Raw genomic sequence first — 24,984 nt, 5'->3', positions numbered from 1 at the left:
TACCTAAAGGACGAAACCAATGGAATGTTTCCTCTCCTCCCAGGGAGGAAGATAGAGGTCTTGCACGTCCGACGCAGGTGGAAGAGAGTCAGCGAACTGTAGAGAGCCCGCCAGCTGGAGAAAACAAGATGGAGAGTGAGAATTGCTTGCCTGTTAGCTACTGCAGAGGAGGGGCCATCCTTCTTTGAGGTGGAGTCCAGAGAGAGCGCCACACAGTTTGCCTGAAGGGCGCAAAAGTAGAGAAGCCTGCAGAACACTGTAACGGCTAACATGACCGAGAGTCAGAGGAACTCCACCCTGCGAGTCCGGAGAGATGTTACTACGCCACTGCCGGTCAACCAGCGCTTTACATTAGAGATGTGGCAGCCCCGCCAAGGACAGAGGACAGGAACCGATGCAATCGGCGACGGACAGTGTGTCAGAGAAGATGAAGATGCTGTTTTGCACTGGCCCAAGATGCCGACTTCCCCGAGGTCTAACTCCACCAAACACCAGGCCGTAAGAACCCCAGACGTCCAAGAAAGACCAACAAAGCTAGGTAATCAAAATCGGGCTGAGAACCAACATATCCCACGAAGGAGAAAGACACTCGAGAGTCCAAGGCGGAACAATCAACCAAACTGCCCAAGCCAGACTGAGAGCCAAGATATCCCACAAAGGGATAAGATACTGTAAGGGTGCAGAAGATGGACTCTGAAACAAAGGTGGCATGTTTGGGGCTTAAGAAATAACTAATAATAACGCAAGAGAAAACCTATCTTCCCCCATTCCTAAGAGAGGTTTCTCTGCCTCAACTAAAGATCTGAAGTGTCTGTCATGATGTCTCAAAGTAAAAGTGTTCATCGTCCTGTGTCAAGAAAACCTTACTTCTGTCCTTTAGACTATAAACTAAAGAATAAAGCAGTACTGTTCTGGTCCCAGGGCAATGTGTACCTTCTCCCGGGTTATGGTCCTTGGTGGGACGCTAGAATGCATCCCTTCTCCTGACGTCCAGTCTGAAAGAGCTGATGGGGAATTACTCAGGGAATAACAAAGTTCCCTGCAATCTCTTACAACATGGGGGAATGACTCCCTTCCTGGTTTTCTCTTAATTAGGTTTCACACCTGTAACACCCAACTCTGCATGTTTAGGAGGGTCCACAACCCTGGATTCTCTTCTTTCATTGGGCCCACTTTGTGTTCCCTGCCAAGTACTGCCACAAGGAAGACGACACGTGTTCTCTCTTGGTTTGGGTCCCTGACCCGGGTTTCTCTTCTTTGGTTTGGCCCACTTGGTTCACTTCCCTGCCAAGTACTGCCACTAGGAGATGACTTGTACCACTCTCTTGGTTTGGGTCCTTGACTCTGGTTTCTATTCCCTCTTCTCTATGTCCCCTCAGCTGGCTCGCTTGCCAATTACAGACACAAGAGGTATAGTACTGTTCATTATTTCTGTACAGGGTTTTTTCCTCCTGTACCTCCCAGCCCCCAACGGCCCCTGCGCCTCTCCCATTACATTTACTGTTATCATGATACACAGCCGGTTCTTCCTGGAGACTCTGCTACTCTATGCTGCACAGACATCTGTGTCTCGGTACCTTCACCTCGAGGATCTCCTGCCCGGCACTTGAACCAACGGCATGGACGCCACTTATTGTGTGCGCGTCACAGTCTGCCAGCCTCCAGGTACCATCTGAGCACTGTGGTGCAAAGGAGTACCATTGTCCTCTCGACTCTGGGAGCAAATTGTTCCTGGCTCCGTCCTGGCTATCTCCCCGCCTCCTTCATGCTTCCTGGGTTTCCTGGCCTCTCGTCCTGGTTGGCTTTTCCCACTCCCCTACCCCCCCCCCCAAACAGGTAATTCTTTGTTTACTTTTGTTATAGGAGTAACCACGCCTCTGCAAAGGTCTGTACCGCTGCAGTTCCTTCTTGGTATTGCGCTTCATTGTTCCTGTGTCCGCGCTCATCCAGTACTTAGATTACCTATGTTTTGGATATGTTTCTTTGTCTCAGTACTTTCCTGGACCTTTAGGTAGTCTGCCTTGTACATAGGTCTACTGTCTACAAATAGGTTAGCAGAAGAAGGAAACACTTGTGTATAGGCAGGTTATAAATGCCATATCATATCAAAGGAAAGGCTTGAGTGTGTGGGGGTCTGGTGCTTTCGTAAGGGCAAAACCCCAAATGATAGTCCTTCTCCCAGGGGGAGAACAGACAGGATCTGCTTCTTTTTGTACAATGCCCGCCACATACCAAGACTTATTTTGCTACTTCTTCTTCCAATGATTTTAAGTATACCAGTTATAATTGTTAATTTATAACACACTTAATACCAATGAGTGGTTTCTAAGTGCGGGATCGGGATTCAAACCAGTGTTGCACTGCATTGTCTTGCTTCCAAGGCAAACACACTCCCCTGAGCTATACTTCCTCCCCTTAAGTTTGAATGTTTTGTATTACAGCCGTTAAACTCCTGATTTACCAGGATTTGGTACAAAGGGACCTTACAAAGCGATCCAGGGCTGCCCGCCATCTTGACGTGGCGGCGGGAACCCCGTCGGTGGCATTGGCAGAGGAGCGTACCCAGACCCAGATGCTGGCCTGTAATGATCTTAAAACTGAGAGGGCAGCGCAAGAGGAGGAGGTGCCTGGCGGTTAACCCAACACCGACGCCCTTGGGCTTGGTGGCAAGTTGGGCTGCTGCGGCTTTGGAGGAGGATGCTGTCCGCCGGAGCCTGGTGTTTAAAGTGCAGAAGAGCTAGGAATGCAGTGCTGCCCAGCACCTGCTACCTGGCCTGCGAGTGAGTGAAAGAGCTGATATCGACAGGCCCGGGCCCCGGTGGTGAAGACAGACCGAGTGGGGGAGAGGGGAACAACCCAACACACTGACACAGGGACAGCTGCGCCTCTGCGTTAAGGCAACAGGAGTGTGGCCATCTGTGGGAGACAAGAGGTGGGGATGCCCCCCTAACCCTGCGGTCCTCCTGCTGCAGACAACTGTGCAGCATGGGGATAGCAGACTCAGCTCCTGGGGCTGGAGTGAGGGTGACTGGACTCTTTGTCAGGGATGGGAGAAGGCAGACCGGCCTGGAAGAGCTGGGACCCCCTGACTGGCAAGAACAACCAAGAGGCCTGGTAGTGAGGAGAACAATCACAGATCACTGTACCCCGATCTGTGGTGGTGGCAGGGGACATTGGCACAGACCTGTGGGTGGACTACTCACAATCAAAACTATCTCTTGAACAAAATAACTATATTCAAGAAAGCTAAAAAAATGTGCCAGCTCTCTGCACTTACCATTTCATTCCCATAAGTCCCCCTGTGCACGCTTCCTAGGAGGCGGCGGCAGCCCTCACTGCCCCCCACCGCCCAAATGGTACATTACAAGTGTTCCAACACCCTATTCCTCGACATGAGAAAAGATGGCTGTCCATGGGGAGAATATGAGAGAGGGTCAGATGAACATGTTACTGACCAACTGGTAACGTTCTTTCGACTGGATGTTCCTCCAACGTATTCTTCATCTTTGATAATCAAGTCCTGCTTCGGAAAACGTTTTTGGCAGAGGGCGCCGTGCGTCGATGGCGTCAAGTCGATGTCCCTCGAAGGCCTCCGTCGAGGGTGACGTCATCGGGTGATATAAATAGCACGCGTGGCGCCCGTTGGCCTCAGTTATGTTTTTCCCTCCTGTTTGTGTTGGCGGTTAGCCTAGGCAAGCAGTAGTCAGCCTTGAGAGAACGAAAGTTGTAACAGCATAGGAAATTCTACAGAGGGATAGGATGGGAGGGCAATGAGGAATACGTTGGAGGAACATCCAGTCGAAAGAACGTTACCAGTTTGTAAGTAACTTGTTCTTCGAATGGATCGTGTCCTCCAACGTAGTCCTCATCTTTGACTCCGAAAGCAGTATGTAAAATTGGAGGAGAATTTAGAATGGTCGGCTTTTTATAAGGCCAAATACAGTACTGCCTTACCAAAGGTGACATCCTGAGAGTAGGAAGCATCCAGACAATAATGCTTTGTGAACGTATGCAACGATGACCATGTTCCAGCATCACAAATGGATCTAATAGGTACTCCCCCTTTGAAGGGCTGCAGAAAAGGCTCTACCTCTGGTAGAATGAGCTCTCAAACTCTCTGGCGGGTCCTTGCCTGCCAATTTGTAACATTCTGAGATACCAAGTATAATCCACCTTGACAAAGTATGTTTCGAAACAGCTTGTCATCATTTTCTTCTGGTGTAGCCAATAAAGAGTCGGTCATCCACTCTTAGTTTGGAGAATCTTGAAATATAGAAGCACAAAGCTATTTTAGGGTCCAATCTATGGAGCCTCTCTTCCTCTTTACTGGGATGCGGCGGGGGGAGGGGAGGGTAAAACGCAGGCAGAACTATCTTTTGATTTAGATGAAAATCAGATACAACCTTAGGTAGGAAGGAGGGTTTTACCCTAAACACAACCCTGTCCTGTACAGGAACATGACATAATTATACGACAGAGAAAAGGTCTTGCTCGTGGAGCCATGCTTTGACCTTTTTCTGGAAAAGGAGGTAGGAAGGTTCCTCTCTAAGGGATAGAGGAAGGGTATTCCATTTCTTTGCAGTGAGGACTGGGAAACTGACCCTGTCTGCTCGTTGTTGAAGTGTGGTATGTTGAAACAGTGGGTTCGGGCTGTTCTAGTAGGCCGTGTGGCGGGAAATAGTTTTGGAGAGGTAGATAGGGGCATGGTTCGATAAGCACTTGTGCGTGAGGGACAGTGCTTTGTAAGCAATTCTTTGGTTAATGTTAAGCCATTTTAGTGTGTGTCTAGTTTCCGATATGTGTCGATTCCAAAGCTTTAATGCTGGTCTGATGGAATTATTTTGCATAACCTGCATTTTATGAGGTTTTGTTGTGAAGTGCCAAGATAGAGCGCATTACAATAATCAAGCTTGGATAGAGCAAGTGCCCTTGCTATTGTAATGCAGTTGGCGGTTGTCAAGTATGGGCGGCAGGCAGTGATGAGCTTACAGGTGTAAGCGGAGGAGGAGGCTAAGGCATTGGTTTGTCTTGTTAGGGTTAAGGCGGAATCAATGTAAATTCCCAGAGTTTTCACAACTTGAGACTTCAATTATATTACCGTCAATATTGAAGGAGGTAAATAGCACGTCCAGTTTGTTCAAGTTAGCTGGTGAGCCCAGGAGCAGCAGCTCTGTCTTATCGTCGTGAAGACAGAGCCCATGCTTCGACATCCAGGCTTGTGTAGTGAGGTAAATGTCATTGAGCGTCTTACTGTCTACAGGGTTGTCACCAGTGATGGGGATGAGTATCTAAGTGTCATCCGCATAATTTGTGTAAGTGACACCCAGATAATCAAGATCATTAAAAAGTGGTTTGGTAAATGCATTGTAGAGAGTAGGAGACACAAAGGACCCCTGAGGGACACCGCAGGTGACTGGAGTGGGTGAGGCCGAGGCTGAAGGTGCAAAGACCCTCATGGATCTGTTGTTCAGGAATGATTCAATCCACGTGTTTGCTTGGTCAGAGAAGTGTGCAGCAGAAGATAGGTGATTGCATAAGATTTTATGGTTCACCAAATCAAATGTTGCTGATAGGTCGAGAAGAAGAAGTAGGCCCAGTTTTCCCTCATCTTTCACAGTCTGGATTTGGGTCTTTAGGTCGAGCTGCGCCGTTTCTGTCCCATGTCTGGGTCTGAAATCTGATAGTCTTAGGCCTAGCAGGTTGTTGGATTTGAGGTATGGCTGTAGCTGCGGATAAGCTGCTCGGTCCAAGATTTTTAGCAGAAGGGGTACCGTTGTGATAGGTCTATAGTTTGAAGGATTGCTGGGATCTAAGGTGTTTTTTTTTTTTTTTAGAAGTGGGAGTACCCAGGCGTCTTTCAGGATGTTGGGTACTATGCTGGATTTGAATGAACCGTTAATGACAGTTGTGATAAAGGGGGCCAGTGTCTTCGCGACCAGTTTGACGGTTTCAGTTTTAGGAGGATGGTTTCAACCTCTTTGATAGAGAGGGGAGTGAAGTTAAATTGGGGCTGGGTGTTCCTAGTAGAGGATGCTGGGTACTGCGTTGGATCTCTATTTTGCTTTGGAGCAAGGCGATTTTGTCTTGGAGTGCATTCTGTATGTTGGTGCAGATATCTGGGCGAGGGGCCAGTGATTCCAACTCTTTCAAGATGTTAAAAAGTTCCTTAGTGTTGGACTTAGCTTTGGTTATTCGGTCATTATAGCTGTCTTTTTTAGCTTGGACAATGGCTGCCTTGTAGTTGAATGAGGCTGCAATTAAGTTGTCCTTATTTGCTATAGATGGGGTGCACTTCCATGAAGTCTGAGGTTCTCTTCAGTTTCCTAAGTGGCTTGAGGCGAGGGGTGTACCAATTGTTGAGGTGAGCTTGGGTTTTAGATTTACATAGTTTATATGATTATACAAGTCGACTAGTGCTGTGGGGTCTGAGAGATTAATGGTGGGGTTGATGATCGGTTGAAGTAATGGTAATAATTTCTCAATAGTAAAATTGCATTTATTTCTAGTCATCATGGCTGGTGCATGGTTTTGTGGTGTAGGTGGTGCTGATTCTTGTATAGTGAACGAGATTAAATGGTGGTCGGACCAGGCAAAAAGAGTGTTGGATAGGATGTTTATATTGCAATTTAGGTCAACTAACCAGTCAATGGTTCTACCATTGATGTGGGTAGGTTCGGTACAGTGAATGAATCCTAGCGCCGTTATGGTGTCCTGAAGGGTACTGGCTTTAGAGTCTTTGGGGTCTTGGAAGCCTAGGTTGAAGTCACCCAGGATGATGACCTGTGAGTTATTTTTAGTGTGGGTAGATAGCAGGTGTGAGATATCATTTTCGAAAGTGTTAGTCGGTCCTTGTGGATGGTAAATTAAGTGGATAGTGATAGTGAATGTCGGTGAGGTTAGTTTGATAGATAGTAGTTCTGCTGAAGGTAGAGGTTGGTGGTTAATGTTTTCTTAGGCCTAGTGCTGTTTTATGTATGAATGCAATGCCTCCACCTTTGGATATATTAGCATCTCTGTCCGCTCGGATGATGAGACCTTTCTGAGCTAATGAAAGGAGAAAAGAAAGCACATCCGGAGTGGAACATAGAAAAGGATCAACATTCTTTTCACAGCACCAGTCGCAAAATTTGTTCCAGCGGCAACGGTACAGAGATTTTGTTGGTGGCCTTCTTGCCGAAAGCAACACCTCCATCAAGTCATCCGGGAGGTCCCAATCATTGTATCTCAACTTTTCTGAAACCAGGCATGAAGGTTGAGTGTTGACCTCTGAATGGAGAACCTGTCCCTCCCCTTGCGAAAGAAGATTCTCTCTTTGTGGAAGATGTATTGGAGGACAGATGGACATGTCAAGAAGGTCCGGTTACCACGTTCTCCTGGACCAATTCGGATCAAGCGGCTTCCGAACCGTCCCAACCTCCTGATTGCTTGAGGAATGACGGGGATCGGTGGCAACGTGTATAGAACTGGAAATATTTATCCACCACAAACACATCTCCTAGAGCTCCTATCAGAGGAAATTCCCTTGAACAGTACCTTTCGCGCTTTGGTTGCTTCCGGTCGCAAACAGGTCCACCTGAGGGGTTCGCCAAATGGCAAAGCACTCTTGAAGGTCTTCCTGAGCTAGATTCCACTCATGGGAGACTGTGCTCTGTCTGCTCAGAGCATCCGCCGTCATGTTCTCCTCCTCGGCTAGGTGAACTGCCGATAGGGAGATTCTTTCTCGAATTGCACAGTACCAGAGCTGCATTGCCTCTCTGCACAGAGGTAGTGACACTACGCCTCCTCTCTTGTTGAGGTAATGCATGGCCACTGTGTTGTCCGTCATTATCAGGACATTCTTTCCCCGTACAGAGGGCAGGAAGGCCTTCAGCGCTAGTCTGATTGCCCTCAGCTCCAAAAGGTTGATGTGAAGTCTGGACTCCGATGGAGACCAACGACCGCTGACGGTCAGACCGTTGGTGTGGGCTCCCCCCACCCTGTGAGTGAGGCGTCCGTAACTACTGTAATCTCCGCCAATGGTTGCCAAAAGGGTTCTCCCTTCAGAATATTGTCCTCGCAGGCCCACCACAGAAGGTCCTATGAGACTCTGGTTTGAATCGGAAGTCGGTACAACATCTTTCCCGAGAACTGGGACCATTGTGTTCTTAGTGCCCATTGAAGTGATCTCATTCACAGGCGAGCCTCAGGCATCAGAATACTGCAGGATGCCATGAGGCCGAGCAACCTCAAGACATCGAAAGTCGGAAGATTCTGGGCAGTCTGAAATTTGGTAACCATCTGAAGAATGTCTTGAGCCCTCGCCTTGGGTGGTGAGCTCTTTCCCAAGGATGTGTTTAGGACAGCTCCTATGTACTGGAGCTGTTGGGAAGGTGTCATCTCTGACTTCTTGTAATTGAGGGAGAAGCCAAGCTTGTGATGGGAGTGGCAGGTGACGTTGAGATGATCCAAGACTTGTTTGGGAGAACGCGCCGTGATCAGCCAATCGTACAGGTAGGGGTAGACATGAATCCCCCCTCTCCTGAGATGTGCTGCCATCACCACTATCAGTTTGGTGAAGACCCTTGTGTCGGAGGTCAACCCGATTGGCAGGACTCGAAACTGATAGTGCGAGCCGCAAACGGCGATCCTAAGGTATTTTCTGTACTTGAGATGGATTGGTACATGAAAATAAGAATCCTGAAGTTCCAATGACACCAACCAATCCTGTAACTGGAGGGCCTGAAGGATCTGACAAAGTGTGACCATCTTGAATTTGTCCTTCCTGAGGAACTTGTTCAAGTATCTCAAGTCCTCAGTCTTTATTAGGGATCATAAAATATGGGGAATGCCAACCTTTGTTCCTCTCTGCTACAGGTACTGGTTCTATAGCGCCTCAGCAAGTGGCTTCTCACGCGGCCTGTTTCGCCTGGAGACTCTGCCTTGACTCTCAGCCTTCTGCTTCATCTATTTTTCATGCAGGAAGAAAGGAATGCAATTTTCGAGTGAACACGTGACAAAGACTCGGCCATGCCCACTGAAGGGGAGGACCCCATAAAAATACGAGACCGCGTGGCATCAGCGCGTGCACCTCAGCAAGTGGCCTCTCAAGTGGCCTGTTTCGCCTGGAGACTCTGCCGTGACTCTCAGCCTTCTGCTTCATATATTTTTCATGCAGGAAGAAAGGAAAGCAATTTTTGAGTGAACACGTGACAAAGACTTGGTGAATACATAATATATATATTAAGGATATATATATATATATATATATATATATATATATATATATATATATATATATATATATATATATATATCATAATTTGTTCACAATATTAATACAGATTCCATTCTGTTATCATAGGCCACGCCCACTGAAGGGGAGGACCTCATAAAAATACGAGACCGTGCGCCTCAGCAAGTGGCCTCTCAAGTGGCCTGTTTCACCTGTTTAGGCTGTGGGGCTGGTGGGGCTGGTAAGAAGTATATATACTAATTGCTTACACTGTTTTGACTCGAATATTATACTTACAATTAAATGAGGTAAAGAGATATACTGTCCAAATCATGAGTGTTAAGAAATCAGTAATCAGCAAACAGTTGGCTCCAGCTTTGCCTATAAATCAGATGGCTACTCGCATGAGTGTTGCGCGTGCCGTTGCAGCCTCGCAATCTGATTCACCCTTCTTAACGGAGGAACTTCTTGATTGTGCTCAACAATGCTCCCTAGAAGAGAGATTAGGAGCTGAAACCTCCGATGATAGTGATAATGATCAATTGAGCGAAAGCTCAATATCACTGTTTGCTGAGGATGGAGTTGTGAATGGGATGATTGAATTAGCAGGTTTGGATAGCAACTCTGAAAAAAACGAGAGTGTGACTCATAAGTATGCAGATACTCAACAAATATTTCATTCAGTTGAAAACTCTCCGCTAGCTATGTCACAGTATTTAGATAAGAGCATGATTTCTGAAGCTGTGATTGAGCCTCTGATTGATAATGTAAACACTGAAGTTGATGTAGAGTCTTTAAATACAGAGAAACACTCACTAATTCTGGCGGAATTGAAAAGACACACGAATTTACTAAAAGAAATGGTGATGGCATTTATAGCTTTACCTGAACTCATCAACGATTTGATGAATAAAACACGTGAAGTGACCACAGTAAACAAGCAAACTTATATGCATGCTTCCAAGAGCTTGTCAATTAATCCCAACAGAGCAGTCAGTGAAAATAAGTATGATGACACATTGGCAAGCGAGTCCCTAAAAATAAATGAATCAACAACAAACGTGTATGTAACAAAAGACCCAACACACACCATCCCTGAAGCGAATATAACACCAGCACTAGATGTATCTGGGAAAGATATAGGAGCTGACAACGTGGAAAATGGTGGTGTGACTGTGATAAGCGACGATGAAAACTCAACATTTGTTGAGAAAATGTTGAAAAGAAAAGAGAAAAAACAAAGAAAAAAACAGGCTAAAATTACAAAGGCTAGTAATGTGACCTCGCGTAAATTCCTGAGAAATATGGATATACGCGAAGTATGGCCGGAATGCCAAACAACAAATAAAAATAAGAACGTACAAGTCCTAAGTAAGAACAGCGTTACTGTCACTAATGACACATCTACTAAAAATGTGACTGGTATCATTGATGAGAATGGTTTATCCCCCCGTCCTGTGTACAGCGAGGGGACATCTATGCTTTCTGAGGTAATGAAGAATAAAGCCACCTCAGAAAGGATAGATAGTAATCTACGTGCGCTTGAAAGAGGTGTGCAAGTTATCTTTGGCATCTTCAAAAATCCAGAGGCTTCATCCCGACCAAACACTCCAGTTAACAAAATTAATTCGGAAGCCATGGTAACCAACATTTAGCTGGTCTCTAACACTTAAAATAGAAATGACATTCCACATGGATATAAAAGTGTAAACGTATCAACTGGCCCTTCTGCAATGATAATTGAAAATAAATCTATGGAATCAGGTTAAATCTAAATGCAGTAACTCCATAGTAAATGAAGATACTAGCAAAGTAACAATAAATGGTGTAATGATACCAACGGAGGCTCTGAATAACATTGTCTTGAAATATTCTAAACTCAATAGTGAAGCTATAAGCTCAATTATTGAAGATCTATTGAAACAAAAATTTAACAAAGTAAAAAGCAAGAATTATAATACGATGGATACACCAAAAAGCAATGTGCATAGTATGAACAGCACTAGTGAACGCTGTTTAGAAGGCAGACTAGATGACTCACAAGTATTTAATACTGTGCAAGTGCAGGAAAAGACAATAGACAATAATACACACAAAAAAACAAGTGTTGATCGTAAAATGTCTAGTCCTAATGCAGCAAAATTGCCACAATTAAATAGTGCTGACATAAGCACACTTATAGAAGATATTTTGAATCAGAAACTCAGTGAGCAAAACGCATGGTGACTAATCTAAATCATTCTGCTGACGTACTTAAAACAAACGATTATTCGTTATATAAGGTGTCTGTAATCAACTCCAAGCAAAATGGTGGATATACATCTGCATCAGAGTATGATTCCAATTATTGGAACAAAGATGCTAAGAGACCTGTAATTCAAAATCTAAGACGTCTTGCCTTTCCAAATGTACCAAGCCTTGTAATATACTATGTGTTTGATGAAGGAGGACCGAGCTCACTTAACAGACATTATCTCTTATCTTAATTTAGCGAAATACCTGAATTAAGATTAATATCATCTGCTGATATCCAACTTGTGGACTTCATTCATAATGAGAGATATGATTATGTTAGATTGATTATAAACTCACCACTGGTAAGGACATTAATATTAAGGGAGCCTTACAAAAGAGAGGCTTTGATGAATTGCAATTTCAGGATGTTGTGCGTAGTGGCGCTCCTAAAAATCAGGAGTTTAACACACATATGCCAGTGGTCTCAGGTAAAGATAGAAGTGGAGCCCAGATACCGGTAGATAAAGAATATGATAGAACGGAACTAGTGGAAGCAAGGTCTCACTTGATCGACATGCAGGAATGGAGGTCTCTTGCAATGTCACTTAGAGAATCGATCGAGAATTTAAAATCGGAGAAGAAACCGCTTTAGCCAATATGAGAACTTTAGCATTGTCGCTTGGAATACAAGGGGTTACTCACAAATGGTTACAAATAAGGAACTTGTGAGTTCACTAGAGGAGTACGACTTTGTATTATTACAAGAGACATGGGCAATTGGAAATTTGTTGTGGGATGGCTATAGTGCCATAAATCTGAAAGCGAATAAAGGCTCAGCTGGTCGTCCCAGTGGAGGTCTCTTAATGGCGTACAGATCAGATGTAAATATCACCATGATGTCCAATCAGCTAATAATGGATTGCGTGATAATTGGAACCTTTAAATTAAAAACAACCCCAACAGATATAGATATTCTGATAATTAATATTTATTGGAATGCAGTGTCATGTACGAATGAACAGTTTATCGGTCTGTTGGATTACCTAAATTGCAGGATAGCGGACTGGCTTGAATTATATCCAATGGGGGCACTTTTATTAGCCTGTGATCTGAACGCTGACTGCAATCTTGAGATTCCTGACGCTACTTCGGTGTTAGCATCATTAAGAGCTAATTCTACCTCAGCAAAACAAAGTATATAGAGGTTGCCTATGGCTGGAATTTGCCTCAAATTGGGGAATGCAACCAATGTATAACACCACTCCTACTTGGCAATCTAGAGGTTTGAATTCAATTCTAGACTATATAATAGTAAGCAATCATTTTATTGAAGTTAGATGTAATCTGAAAGTTCATGGTATTAAGGAATGTGATCATGCAATGATATCAACATGTTTTCCCTGGTATAACCAAAAACTGATGACAGATTTATATGATGTACGCTTGGAAATTAATGTAGCAGGAAATAGGGTTAAATGGACCAGTCATAACCTAGAAAAGGTTAATCCTTTACTATTACATGACTATCAGATTTATCCGCTTGAGTGGAAATTTGTAACCTACTCCGGTGGAACTTTTCAAAGATTATATACAACAAACGTTAGACAGAACAAATGTAACGAAAACATATGATCAAAAAATAGCACGTAAGAGTATTCATATGTTTGATAAAGAAATAAAGGAAAGAAAGTCACAACTGTGTAAAGAGGTGCGTAGTATAAAAAAATCAAAGTATACCTCAGACGAAATTATTTAAAAAATCAAGCATTGTAAACAAGTATATAAAAATTGGATCATATCCCATCGAGCACATATGGCTCAAAGAGATGGTGAAGCAATGATATCAGCTATGGAAGGTAATAGTACTCGCAAAATTTGGTCACTCATAAATGGCACTGAAATTACGCAGTTGCAGCTCTCAATGAATCCGATAGCAGGAGACGTATGGGTGAAATACTTTGAGAATTTGTATAACTGTTTGAATGTGAAGGAAATGATCATCTATAATAGCATCCATCCATGGGTTTTGGACATTTCAACAAAGAACATCTTGAAGTATATTAGAAAGGCAAAAGGGTCGTCCACCCCTGGTCCAAATAATTTATCATACACTACTTTAAAACATAATAGTGACTTATGGGCCAACCTATTGAACTGCTTATTTAACCAGATCATAAGGGATAAAATTATTCCGATATCTTGGAATTTGTCGTATGCAATCCTAATATTCAAAAAAGGTAACCGACTAAGCCCTCTAAACTACCAACCAATTATGCTATCAGATGTTGAATCAAAAATATTTACTGCAATAGTCCTGGAAGAAATAAATAAATGGATTAACCTCAATTATATCCTGGATATAAGACAAATAGGTTTTAGACAATCAATGGGAACGGATACGGGAGGTTTGATAGTAACAAGTCTGCAGGAGAAGGCTAAGAGGAAAGGTAATCATGCCCTGTATATTGCAACAATGGACCTCTCCATGGCCTTTGATAAGGTTAATAGACATATACTGTGGAGGACTCTTGATGAACTAGGAATGGATAAAGGTCTATTAGAACTCATAATAATGCTATATACAGATACCGTATTGAAAGTACGCCTAAGTAACAAAGGTGACGTATCAGAACAAATTATTGCGAACAATGGACTGCGTCAGGGTTGTAGACTTGCTGCTACATTATTTAATCTATATGTATCCCGGGTAGGTACAATTCATGATACAAGCGGTTTAGTCTCCCCGAAGATTGGTAATACAACCATAAAGTGGACTGCATACGCAGATGACTTTCTCTTGTTCGATGGAACAAAAATTGGTCTGCAGAGAATGAGGACTTCTTTTGAAGTATTTATAAATTAAAGAAAACTGCTAATAAACCCAAACAAAACGGTGATTTATCAAACAGGGACCAAACCACTGAAACAAGAATCTTTGGTAATGTTTTGTGGTGGCATAAAAATAAAAATAAAAATCAACCGATTTTGAAATATTTGGGTTATACATTCTCCAATACACATACACTTAGCTACATGAAGAAGGAACTCAAAATGAAAGCATTATGCACTGCGAATCAGATGTTAATAATAGAAAAGAGATATGGAAAATTTACTTTAAGCGCTTGTATTCTCTTCTAACGCACAAAAGCAATCCCAAAATTGGCTTACGGCCTTGAATTCTGTTCAAATGATTTGTTACCATATCTAAAAAACATTGAAGCATGTATATGGCCTAAGGTATTGAGATACTTACCGAAATGTATTCCTATGGAAATGATACGCTATGAACTAGGATTGACATCGTTACAAAGTATAGTATATCGCAAAAAACTAAGTTTACTGCGTAAGTCTCTTCTTGGAGAAACAAACTCATTGTATCAAACTCTGGGAAAGGATCTCGATGGAATTTTTATGAAAGATCTAAAAAAGTTATGTGATAAGAAATTATTGGATCTTGGACTTACAAATGAGACCTTAATAGTAAACCCACGGAAAGTAAACAAATTGATAAAAGCATATGACTGGCTAGAGAACAACGTGGTGGTTATAAATTCATCTTTATATACACAGTTAATCTCCTTTTGGAAATGGTACGCGGTACCAGAGAAATACTTAATGAAATATCCATTGAGATCCTTCCGTAACTCAACAATGAGATTCCGGTTTAACGTTTTGAATACCTATGAGATACAAAGCATTCGTGCCAAAAATGAGATGATTTACAAAACTTGCAGACATTGTAATATACCTGATACAAAGGAATCACTATTACATCTGTTGTTGATTTGTCCAAGACTGATGAAGCAAAGGATTGAATATTTCTCAAAATTTGTTAATGATACATCAAATGTAAATAGAGAAAATATTTGGTACGAGATGCTTCACGGTAACTCAACGATAATGAAAATATGAGTTAATGAATTCTTGAGGATAATATGTGAGGTAACATGAATTACTGAAATACGTGAAACGAACTGAAGGATTATATGAGATATGTTATGAATTACTTTTATAAGTACTGTTTAAAATGATGAAGTTTTACGTGTTTTAATGTGATGTAAAATGGTCTTTTAATGTTTGGTAATTTTAAGAAAGGTTGTTTATTTTAACAAAGTGAATTATTATCTTAAGGTATACACTTTAGTTTTTATAGGATTGTAATGAGTATGATTAGTTTGTTTGTATTGGTTTAAATTGTGTATTTTAAAAATATTTTGTAAAAAGAATTTCATGAATAATTTTGTAAAGGTTTATAAAAACCAAAACAATAAAGATAATAATAGTAATAATTCTATAGCACCTTCCTCTAGCGGGGTTAGACTTTCCTGCACAAGTAGCTGATCTGGAATCCTCAAAAAGTGTTTCCCCGGTGGATTGGTGTGAGGCTGCGTTATGAATGGAAGGCAGTGACCATGGGCTATTGTCTCCAGAGCCCAAGCATCTGAAGTAATGGCTCGCCATTCTTCGAGATGTTGAGACCGTCTGCCCCCACCGGTCATTTGTGACGCAAGCTCTCAAAGTGGTTTTGGAGCGGTTTTTGCAGCTACTGATGGCAAGGAAGCTGTACCTGGCTTTGCACCTTTACCTCGTTCACCACGAGGGATTTTCCTTTGGCCTCTTTGACTGGCCATTCCTCTCGCCTTTCCAAATGAGAAGTAGTAACGATAGGATCGCCCCCTCCATGACTGTACTGACTAACGAAAAGGCTGAGGTTGCCTAACAGCGGCCCCTAATGATTTGGCAGCTGCCGTTGAGGTCTGCAACCTCTCAAGGCTCTCGTGAGCCTTATTGCCAAAAAGGTGAGACCCGTCAAATGGCATGTTTAGAAGACGAGCCTGCACGTCCGGTACAAAACCCAACTTCCGCAACCACGCAAATCTACGCATTACCGTGCTCGTAGCCAGGGACCTGCTGATGCTGTCCGCAGTGTCCAATCCAGATTGAAGGGATTCACACATGGCTTCTTTGCCATCCTTAACGATAGCTAGGAAACAGTCCCTTCCCTCCCCTTCTGGAATGTGCTCTGCTGCCATGGATATGCATTCCCACAGAGTGTACGAAAACTTGGCTAAGGCACATGTGGAGCTGGCCGACTTCAGGGCCCTACTCCCAGCTGAAGATACCCATCCATCCACACGCTTGTCGTCCCTGGCTGGAGGGATGGTAGGGAATGCTGCCTTATTTGATGTAGCTGTGGCTGCCTGGACGACCAAACTGTTTATTTTTTTAAAATGTATAATGCGCACTATAGACCCGCAAGCATGAAGGCAAGGACAGGTATACATATAGTTAAGGCTCCTGGGACTAGGAGGTGAAGAGTAGTGTTTTCAAGTCTTTCTTAAAATTATTTAGCAACTTGTGATTGCGCATGTATCCTGGCAGTTGATTCCACAAAATGGGAGCTTTCAATGCAAAAGCACCATTCTCTGCTTTTGACGTTCTGGATCTAGGTTGCATCTGTAATTTTGGGACCCAGAGCTCAAGGTTCTAGAATTAACCTTCTCCTTAATGTGAAGCTGCAGGTAGGATGGCATCTTTTGCATTCTGCACTTGAAAGTGATGACTAAAGTTCTAAACTTAATCCTTGCTTCTATGGGCAGCCAATGAAGGGAGCACCTAGCTTCAGATACGTGGTCTCGCCTAGAGAGCCCCAAACCGACTCTCACAGCCCAGTTCTGCACCACCTGGAGCCTTTTTATGTCCAGAGTACATGTGCCTAACAATAAGCTACAATAATAATCGATCATTGCTCGGACTATTGTTCTAGCAATGGTTGTAGCGCTTTTCTGTGAAATTAACGGTCTCAAGTGTGACAATAGCTTAACATAATAGACCGCTGATGAAACAAACAAGGTCACATGAGCTCTCATATTGAGTGTCTAGTCAAGGGTTACCCCTTGTATTTTAATTTTTGGCAGTAGGGCTATAATGTCATCCCCTAACTTAAATGAGCTATAGGACTGGTTTAGATTATGTAAGGTGCGTGGGCTTCCCACGATCATTAGCTCTGTCTTGCTCCTGTTTAGGGCAGGATGGTTGTCCAGCATCCATTTCTCAATTAGAGTGAACATTCTATTGACTTCGAGCTCGTTCTGATCATGGAATCCCGTCAAAGGGACTAGGCACTGAGTATCGTCGGCGTAGTTTGAGAATACCACACCCTCCTCCTCTAACAAAGAAAAAAGGTTCCATAAATAACTTGTATAAACATGGTGAAGTACTGGCTCCTTGTGGCACACCATAAAGGACTGGAGCTGGTAAGGCTTCAGCTATGTCCGAACAGACTCTGCTGCATTTGTGTTCTAAGTACGACACAATCCATGAAGCCGCCGAGTCCGAGAAATTAGCCACTTCCTTCAACCTAGTGTTGAGTAAAGAATGTTCAATTAAATCGAAGGTCTAATGAGATGACCAAAGATAGACCGCCCTTGTCCATCTGGGTTAAAAGTTTTGATTCCAACTCCAGACGAGATGTTTCGGTACCAAATAACTTTCTGAATCCCGACTGATGGGAGTGAAGGATAGGAAATTGGTTCATGTGCTCAGCGATTTGGTTGCATGCCACACGATCCAATATTTTTAGCAGAAAAGGAGTATTTGATATAGGGTGAAAATTCAATGTATTATCCCTGTCTAGTCCAGGTTTCTTAATGATTGTAGTAACCATGGTTTGTTTTAATTCTATCAGCACCTTACCCGCCTCCAAGGAGGCATTTACAAACATACAAACTGCTTTAATAATATTCGGGGCACAAGTTTTAACTATATTAGATGCGCATACATCTCCTCTACAGAACGAAGATTTCATTTGTTCTATGATTTCTGCTAGATCAGATTCACTTATTGAATGAAAGTTAAATGGGGGAACCTCTCTGTCCCTATTAAATACTTTAGTTGAGTCATTATCCAACTATACGGGTGTTAACTTTTTTTCTTTTTGAGCATTGATGACCGGATCTTATTCAACTTATTTTGCAATCCGTCTTGGATGAGTTGACACCACTCTGTCATTTTTTTCGATAGGTCCTAAAGGAGTCAGAGTTATTTCTTGTTCCTTTAGTATCTTGAAGATTTCTTTTGTGTCTGATTTAGCATTGCTGATGCGGTTGTTATGAAAGTTTCTTTTAGCTTCTAATATAGCGTTATTGTAATCTCTTACTATATTCTTGTAAATGGCAAAAAGATTTGGTTTAGGTTCATGTTTCCACGTATGAAAGGCTTTTGAGAAGGCATATTTTTGCTTTCTCAGTTCTTCAGTGAACTAGGCCTTGTTTTTAATATCCTCCTTGTTTATATTTTTTAGTTTTAGAGGTGCAAGTTTATCTGAGATGTTATTTAAATTATTTATTAAGGCAGCTACCATCTCCTGGGCTGTCAATTCAGATGAGTGAAGCGCTTGGACAGATAGCCGGGGTAGCTACTGGAAGGGCAGTATTTGCTTGCGAGGAATGGCCACCCTATTTTGTAAAGCCACATGAAAAGGTAAGATTGGGTCTGTAGGTGGACCTTGGCCCACAATATCTTTAAGGTCATCTTGGACAAATTGAAACGAAAGTCTAGCCCAGCCTAGATATTCCACCACCCTGGACATCAGGTGTCGATACGAAGAGTCAGCATGCTCTCCTGGCTCTGGCCTACCAAACTCCATTTCAGGCGATGTATCAACACCACTGGCATTATGCAGAGTGTCAACAAGATCACTCATCCTGCTCTCCTCCCAAATAAGACATTCAGGTACATTTGGAGGCTTCGACAGCGTCGAGGACCTCGAACGCTCGTCTCATCTCTGCTGACTTTTACTCACCGGAGACCTCAAGGGTTCTCGATGAACCTTCTATCAACAACACGGGTTCGAGGGCGTGCGAGTGTCGGGATGGGACTGCTCTCTGCCAGCTTCCGAAGAAGGCGGTGGACAGAGGCTTACCCTTTTCAAATAGTTTCAGCATTTCCTTTTTTTTAAACCTTTATTTTTTGCTTTCAGACATGTTACATCACATTAACATTCAGTGATTACTTTATTTTAGCTTCAAGCATATATGCAAGAAAAGTTCTATATCTGCACAGACAGTATAGAACAGAAGAAAAGACAGAAAAGGAAACGCTGTATTAATTAATTGCTGTTAGGGCAGTCTGTCGATGTTGGTATGATTTACGATTCACTCCGTGTCCTCCTCTGACTCTCCCACATCAGTGTTCAAGTATCGCCTGAGGGGGCCCCAAATATCTTTTGGCCTGCAAGTAGTTACTATTCCCTTAATGTAAGTTTCTCTGCAGGCCTGAACCCATGTAAGATCCTTCAGCCATTCTTGTATTGTGGAGGCTGTTCCTGATTTCCACGCTCGAAGGATATTTATTTTGGCCACTGCATTGGATATTGCAAATAGTCTGCGATGTTTGGTTGAAATTTTGTCGATGTCTCCCAATAAGTATTTGAGTGCAGTAGCCAGTATGTGTATTTCTAGTATATCACTCTTTTGGCTACTTCTTCCCATAATTGTTTTATCGATGGGCACCCCCAGTACATGTGAATTGAATTAGCCTCAGAGGAGTTGCATTTTGGGCAACAAACCGGTCTGGAGACGTCTAATTCGGAAATTTTGTTGGGCGTGATGTGGAGGTGGTTCAGGATTTTGAATTGGATGAGTCTAAAGTTGGAGTTCATAGAGATGGATTTGGTGTAGTGGCAGTACTTCGTCCATTGTGAATCTTCAATACGAATATGTAGGTCTCGTTCCGATTTCTCCTTCATTTTGTTCAAGTATGGGCTGTGTACTTGTGCTGCTTTGTATAATGCGGATACACCACCTAGGAAGCCCTCCGGTGTCATGATTGTGGTTAGGAATGGGCGGCTCATCGGGGAATGTTGGCCATTTATTTTAATTGCATTTTTAAGACGGTGATATTTCAAAGCCGTTGTGAGGCCTGAGCCTACCTTTCCTTGGACCACCTCTATTGTTGCAAATTTACCACCCGGGTCTAGGTCCCCCAGCGTCATTTCGTATCCCGGGTCCCATTTTTTTTGTAGTGTTGTATCTGTTGTGGGGATGAGATCTGGATAATGCCAGAGGGGGGAGTGCGGGCAGTATGGGTCTGTGCAGCCTACTCTTTGGAAAAGATATGTCCATGCTCTCACCATGGATTTCAGTGGGTCTGTTTCTCCCATGTCTTTTTTGTTTTTGGAAAATATCATGGATTTTAATTTGTACGGGAGGCTGCGAATTTCTCCGCCTGTATATGTGCATACTGTTCCGCAAAGTGTACTTGTGCAGTGTGGTAGTACAGCAGGAAATCCGGGGCTAATAGTCCACCTGTTTCATATCTCTCGAATAGTTTGGGCCAGCGATGTCTAACCGTACCCCCACCCCCATACAAACGTGGAGGAAAGTTTTTGTAGTCTGCTGAAGAAGTGTCTGCCAAGCCAGATTGGAATGTTGCTGAATAGATAGTCATTTTGGAACTATCAACATTTTAAGTAGGGCTAACCGGCCGTATATTGATATTGGGAGTTTGTCCCAAACTTTAAGTTTCTGTTTGAGTTGTGTTAGGTACGGCTCGTAGTTATTTGAGTATAGTGTGAGTCTATCAGTGGTCATGATGATGCCCAGGTAGCGTGCTGTGGTAGGGGACCAACGAACTGTGCAGTGGCTTGGGACGGTGTAGTGGGCCGTGTGAGGGGGATTATAACTGATTTCAGATTGTTTATTTTGTAACCAGAGTATTCTGAGAATATTTTTATGTCCTCCATTACTGGAGTCAGGTTAATTTCCGGGTTTCTGAGATATAACATTGTGCTGTCTGCGTATAGTGAGATAAATTGCGGGGGACCTCTTATACGTATTCCCCGTTGTGCATGTATGTGGCAGAGTCTTGCCGCCATTCCATCTATGGTAAGCGTAAATATGAGGGGGGATAGCAGGAATCCCTGCCTTGTACCTCTTTGCAGTGTGAACTCCGCTGACATTCTATTGTTTGTTTTGACCTTGGCCTTGGGTTCTTTGTATTTTTGGAATCCTGGGCCGAACCCCATTTTTTTTTTAGTATAGAGTACATGTATTTCCAAGAGAATGAGTCGAACGCTTTTTCGGCGTCTAGAGCCACTGCCACTACTTTCGCTTTTGGGTCCATTTGTGAGGCTATTGCGAAAAACCTTTGGAGGTTTAGGGAAGTGGAGTGGGAGGAAATAAAGCCTGATTGGTCTGGGTGTATTAATTTGTTCATATAGGGTAGTAGTCTATTTGTTATTGCTTTCGAGAATATTTTAGCATCCACATTGATTAGGGAGAGTGGGCGGTAGGAGTTGGGATCCTGCAGGGATTTATGGGGCTTCAAGAGAACAGTTATTATCGCTTCTTTAGACGTGACTGGTAGTTCCCCTCTATCAAGTGCTTCCTCCCAAATTTCAGTTAGTTTAGGGGCAAGTTCATCTTTGAAGATTTTGCAGAACTCTGCCGGGATCCCATCTGAGCCAGGTGCTTTACCTGATTGCAGTTCCTTGATAGCATGTGTGATTTCTTCTGTGGTCAGTGGTAAGTCTAGTGCCTCTCTATCTGTCAGGGTCAGTTTAGGCATGGGGAATGAGTCCATTTAGTTCTGTAGCTCCTCTTCTGTTACCCGGTCCGCATTTGAGTGCAGCATAGTGTAGAATTCCAGGAATACCTTGTTGACTGCTTGGAAGTTCATGTGAACGATTCCCGCTGTGTCTACTATACTAGTGATTTGTTTTATCCCTTGTTCGGCTTTAATAAGGTTAGCCATTGTGCGTCCCGCTTTGTTGCCTTCCCCATATCTTCTGGCCCTTACTGGTTGCAACGTGTAGTACACTTCTTTTTCCGCCAATGCTTTAAATTTAGCCATTTGTTCTTGCAGTGGTCGTATGGTGTCTGTTCCTGGTGTCTGGGAATGAATGATCTCTAGCCTGCGTAATTCTATTTCCGTCTAGTTGAGACGGTTTCTGATTTCGCTGAGAGTGCCAATAGTCGTAGATATTAGGTGACCTCTCAGCCATACTTTAAAGGTCTCCCATACTGTAGTCAGAGATTGTACAGATCCAGTATTGCGCTCGAAAAATTCAGTAATCTCTACCCTTAGAGGTTCCATTATTGAGTCATCTTTCAGCAATGATGGGGCATCCTCCATGCCCATGGGTTTTGTTTTGAGTTGTCCATTTGTATTTCTATCGGGACAGGAGAGTGATCTGATAACGTTTATGGGAGTATTGTGCTTTCTTGTAGACACGGAATGAATTCGGGTGAACAGAGCCAATGGTCTATGCGAGAGCTGGATCCGTGCACGTGTGAGTGTAACGTATATTCCTTTAGCCCTGGGTGCATCTTTCTCCACGTGTCGACCAGGGGTAGTGTTTTCATTATCTGTCGTAGTGCTAGCGCAGCTTTAGAGTAGTTCCTTTGTGCCGTGGATAAACGGTCCAATGTGGGGTCAAGGATTGTGTTGAGGTCCCCGCCCCATATAATTCTGGCAGAGCCGGGCGGCACAATTTGTCCTAATACATGCACATAGAATTCAGGAGTGTCCGTGTTTGGGCCGTATGTGTTGATAATTATTAACTCCTGTCCGGACAGCATTCCCCATATTATGACGTATCTACCCTCCGGGTATGAAGCAATTATGGTCATTTGGAATCCTGTGTGTTTGTGTAAAAGCGTTTACACGACCCTGGCTTGTGTTGAATAGTCTGTGGCGATACGTATATGCCCCAGTTGTGGACAAATGACTCAGTTACCTTCTTCATTGCATGCGTTTCTTTTATGAGAAGGATGTCTACTTTGTGTCTGTTCGCATAGGCCATGATTTTCCTCGCCTTGATGGGATTTGCAAGTCCTTTGATGTTCCAGGACAGGTGCCTCAGCCCATGGGCCTTATACTTTGCGGTTGTGTATTTTTCTTTTATCATGTTCCGTAGTGTGGGCTTAACCGCCTTTGAAATGGCCGTGATCTGTATGTCTGACAGTTTTTTTTGTGAAAAAACATTGAACTTCCCAACTTACATCCGGCAACAGGCCTGTCCCAACCCCCCCCCTCCTCCCTCCCTCACCATCCCCTCAACTGGATAGTGTAATCCCTTGTGTAATTTGCAACTTTTGCATCCGAGAGGAGCGCTGCTTTGTCATTTCTTTAGTTAGCGTCGCTAGGAGCTCATGCGCTTTACTTTTTTTGGCTGGTTGGTGAGCTGTGTTGGTCTCACTTGTTACCATTGTTTCTCCCCTATATCAGGTGTCGGTTCGGGCCGTTTGGTCCTTCTTGCTGGGGTAGAGCAGGATGTTCTGCTCTATGTAGTTTATTGCTTCTGCTGCGGTCTCGAAGAAGTGCGTTCTTCCTGAGTGTTGGATGCAGAGCTTTGCTGGGAACAGCATTGCGTATGGAACGGATCTCTCTCTGAGTGTTTTTTTAACTTGGTCAAATGTTCGGCGGGTTGACTGTATCCTTGTAGAGAAATCAGGGTATATGTGGATTCTCGCAGAGTCATATGTTAATGTGCCTTTCTCTCGGGAGAGGCGAAGTATGAGGTCTCTATCCCGGTAGTTAAGTAGTCGTGTGATGACCGTGCGTGGTGCGCTCCGGGTTTGGGCTGCGGGACCGAGGTTCTGTGGGACCTCTCGGCCAGGAACTGTTGTGAGAATTGGGCATCGAGTAGGATTGCATGAATCACTTCCTCCAGGTATGTTTCCATGGGCACAGTAAGCGTTATTTCAAGTCCTCGAATTTGGCTTGGACTTGTTTTAAGGATTTCTTGATCTCCTCGATGTCTTTGGATTGAGGTGTCTTCCAGAGTTCCAATTCTGGTTTCAGTCTCTGTTACTCTTGTGTTTACAGACTGTAAATCCGATCGGATGGAAGATATATTACTCACTATGTCATCCAGTCCACTATTGACTGCTGCAAATCCCGCCTGTAATGCTGCCATATATGGTCCGGAGGTGGGATCGGGGGTCTCGTGTTTTCGCCCTCCATGTTCAAATGCATCCATGGGACCTTTTTTGGGACCCTTGTTGCCCCTAGGCATGTCCTGAGATGTAGGGAGGTATATTCCCCGTTGCTGTGCCACACCAGTTATTTGTGTCGTAGATCGTGGTTTAATTGGTGCATATGGTGTTGCTGGCAGTTATTCTGAGATGTGGGCTTCCCAAGTGTGTCTTATGCCTAGGGGTGCAACTTCTGGCGCCTTTTGTCTTGTGGGATAGTTTACTCTCTTGGGATCCCGGCTGCACTGGCTGTGGCCTGTCCCCAGCTTCAATGCTCCCAGCTAGTACTGACTAGTTCCACTCGTGTCTGGCCCTGCATGTGGTCGTTCTGTTTAAACTGTGCACTTTATTATGATTATTTCTTTTTCCCCCCAACTGACTCACGGCTCCTCGGCACTCCATGTGGCCGTCCACCACCCCTGTGGACTTCTTTGGGGTATCGAGGGGGGGGGGGGGGTTCACGTACCTCTTTGTATGCAGGGCCCGGCCACTGCTTACTTCCCCCACCGCTCCCCCCGGCCTGCACGCTCGCTCCTCAGCGTACACGGCGGCACGGGT

At 43.7% G+C, this 24,984-nt stretch overlaps 1 protein-coding gene across 8 annotated transcripts in view; it reads right to left on the bottom strand.

Annotated features, from left to right (window-relative positions):
* Positions 1–24,984, bottom strand: part of CHD9 (chromodomain helicase DNA binding protein 9) — a 3,201,601-nt gene that overhangs the window by 2,622,052 nt on the left and 554,565 nt on the right. The gene's annotated exons all lie outside the window — the stretch shown is intronic.

Source organism: Ambystoma mexicanum, chromosome 1q (assembly GCF_040938575.1).
Source record: "Ambystoma mexicanum isolate Mex_15411 chromosome 1q, UKY_AmexF1_1, whole genome shotgun sequence".
Classification (NCBI taxonomy): domain Eukaryota; kingdom Metazoa; phylum Chordata; class Amphibia; order Caudata; family Ambystomatidae; genus Ambystoma; species Ambystoma mexicanum.
Note: the sequence above shows the minus strand (reverse complement) of the source record. Positions and strands in the feature narration are given on the sequence as shown.